The 3,289-nt window shown below is 35.1% G+C and overlaps 1 non-coding gene across 1 annotated transcript; it reads left to right on the forward strand.

Annotated features, from left to right (window-relative positions):
- The first annotated feature begins 2,061 nt into the window (after positions 1–2,061).
- LOC115871772 lies at positions 2,062–2,194 on the forward strand. Its single transcript, XR_004047475.1, has one exon. It is a non-coding gene; the product is annotated as a small nucleolar RNA SNORA31 (small nucleolar RNA).
- Positions 2,195–3,289: the final 1,095 nt, after the last annotated feature.

Below are 3,289 nucleotides of genomic sequence, written 5' to 3' on the forward strand. Positions count from 1 at the left end.
TGGGTGAAGGGAGATGTAAGACAGGGCAAGATATGACAAAATAATAATTTATAAATTATCAAGGGCTCATGAGGGAGGGGGAGTGTGGAGGCAGGGGTAAAAAATGAGGACCTGTTGCCAGGGGCTTAAATGGAGAGCAAATGCTTTGAGAAAGATGAGGGCAATGAATATACAAATGTGCTTTACACAATTGATGTCTGTATGGATTGTGATAAGAGTTGTATGAGCCCCTAATAAAACGATTAAAAAGAAAAAAAATGAATAGCCCTCTGAGAGGGTGGTCTAAAGATCTGAACAGAAGATTCACAAAAGATGACACACTCACACAGGTAATAAACACATGAGGAAAGTGCTCCTGGTCAATAGCCATATGGGAAATGTAAGTCAAAACAACCATGAAATGCCACCTAACACCCATAATTACAACCCAATTATCTTATTTGGGATTACTATGAGTGTTAAATAATACCTCACCACCTCAAATAAAAAAGACCCCAACTCACTGCCACACAGTCCATGAGTACTCATAGTGATCTATAAGGACGGGGTAGAGCTGCCTCTGTGAGTTTCCAAGCCTGTGTATGGGAGTAGAAAGCCTCATCTTTCCTCGGCAAAGAAGCTGATGGTTTCAAACTGCTGACCTTGGGGTTGGAAGTCAGCATGCAATGCACTAAAGATTGATGTATGGTAACAATGAGAGAATAAAAAGGTAAAAATAAAACATGATATACATTCATTGCCATCTAAACATACTCTAATATTTCTCTCAACTAGCTTGTAGGAGGAAACGCTTTTTCCTCCGTATTGGAATTTCAGTAAAAAAATGAAAGAATAGGTTTATCTGAGGTTTATAAAGCATTTAAAATGCTAACGATTTAGTTAGTCTATCTTTAATAGACTGTACTATATTTAACAGACAAAAGACAGAGAACTTAAATTTGAATAGTAGATAAACTAGTAATAAAAATATTGTGCTATTCTGGGCACTTTAGAGAAAAAAATCCACAGAAACTCATGTATAAGAGAGTTTTATATAAAGGTTAAGTGTGCATCAAGAAAACATCCCAACCCAGTGCTCCCCAAGCCCACAAGTCCAATATTAACCCATTAACCCATATGTCCAACATCAACCCCCAAAGTTCTCCTCCATCTCACAAAACAGATGTAATGATGCCGACTGCAGGAGGAAAGCTGAGCCAGTGAACATGTAACAGCGCTGGCAGGGGTCTCCACAAGGCTGCTCCAGCACCCAGGGCTGCATCGGGGTAGGTCCATGTGGCTTCTCCTCAGAGATGTCTTGCAGGAAGTGAGCCTTGCCAGCTAAAGCAGGGAACTGGCTAAGGCAGCTACACCCTGGTCCGACCATCACAAAGCGAGAGACCTGAGAACTAGAAAGGCGAGGCTTACGGAGCCACTTATCCCTCAATTAACCCCACATATGTTTATCGGCCAGGTTGGCACAATAAACTACCTCAAATATGTTCCAGTTGTTGCATAGAACATACTTATGCTAAATGTTAAATCATTGTTTATATTATATCATTCAAGTTTAACTGGGCATATTCCATTGTTATTTTCTAAATCTGACAACCCTGTACTGGATAAACACGGAATAAAACTTCTAGGGTATTTAAGATTTTCTGTAAAGAGAAGACAGCAAACTTTCTCCACTAAATTGTCCTTGCTTCTTCTGGATAAGAAAATCACGAAACACTTTGTGTTGTGACAAGTTCTACTTACTAAAAGGGGGGAAAAAAGACCCCCAAACCTATGATATTAGTCTGGCAAGTTAAATAGAAAAAAAAAGGTTAACATTGAAATGGCTGTTTTTACATATATTTATGCATTTTTATTTTTAATTGATGAATATCACACGGATAATTTTCATTCTAGAACCAATCATTTTCTAGAATAATTTTCATTTTAGAACCAAATAAAAGCAAAAATATCAAGAAATATTTTGATCGCATATTTTTAAAATTGGCTTCTGCTTTTTTTTAGGGGGATGGAAGTCACTTGCATTAAATTTTTGTTTTTATTTGCTTTTTAAAACTAACACCAGAGCTTCCTCTGATAGATCTGGGGCAATTGACTGTTGTTCTTCTGGTTTGCACTAGGATGCGAAAGAATAAGAGGTTCACGCTCTTGTTGTCTGTCTTTGTGGCAGGTCCAGATTGAATGAGGGATTACATAGCAAAGAAAAAAAAAAAACTAACACTAGCTTTGCAGTAGATCAAGTTTCCTCATATTTAGAGTTAACTAATTCTTGTCTTATATGAAAATTTATTTTGTACAGTTAATATTTCTAAATTTCCTAAATACAAAATTTATTTTGCATAGTTAATTTATTTTGTATAGTTAAATTATTTTGTATAGTTAATTTTTCTGCTAACCTCTAGAATGGAAACTACTTATTTGAATTTTAAGAAGTTCTCTGTTGACCTGTAAGTATGAAGGAGTAAATAAAGATTTTTGGATTGCACTTTTACTTTGTGGTCTTAAAGACTTACATTTAAGCCCTGAGGATCAATTTCACTCTGTCTGATAAGGTTTTCATGAGTCCCAGTCAACTGGACAGCAGTGTATGCTTTTCACTAAAATCCAAACCTGAATGAATTAACCTTTAACTTTATTATCCAAGAGCTTTATAGATTCCATTCTTTTAAAAGCTGGATGTAGTTATATACTAAGTCAAAGGAATACTTCATTTTAACCAATGTCAAGTTTCCTCTTCCATAATGAATATTCTTTCTGTCAGGAATCATATAACAAGGAAGTCAGAAATCCCAGCAAATATGACAGAAAGAAATTTCTTATTATACTAGTTGAAGATTTATTTTAAAAATGTTCCTCTCTCATTTTTAAAACACTCTACAGTGTAATGTAGTACTTGAAGGTATTTCGGCTTAGAAAATACATCTTCTATTAATCTGAGAATATCATAAACCTTCATCAAACTAATGCATTTTGAAATATCATTCTTCTTGTGGTACTGATTTCCTCAGAAAAGCAATAATTAATTTATAGAGGAAATACCTAGAAATATCCAAGGTGCTTACGTTAGACTAATTCATAAGATATTTTAAAAATAAATGAAATCAATTGTCAGCAAAATTTGAGGACACTTTGTAGATGTTGGAAGATTTTACTGAACCTAACCACCAGCAGTTGGCTTGAAAGAATATGAAAGAAAGTGGGCTAACATTCAGGTTTTAAAAGCTTTTCGAGTTCAATTTGTTTTGGAAGATAAGTGCAGGAATAAGAAATAAAATTGGTTTGACAGGAAGGT

The sequence above is a fragment of the Echinops telfairi genome, unplaced genomic scaffold, assembly GCF_000313985.2.
Source record: "Echinops telfairi isolate 266 unplaced genomic scaffold, ASM31398v2 ScPeMD7_7401;HRSCAF=8416, whole genome shotgun sequence".
Classification (NCBI taxonomy): domain Eukaryota; kingdom Metazoa; phylum Chordata; class Mammalia; order Afrosoricida; family Tenrecidae; genus Echinops; species Echinops telfairi.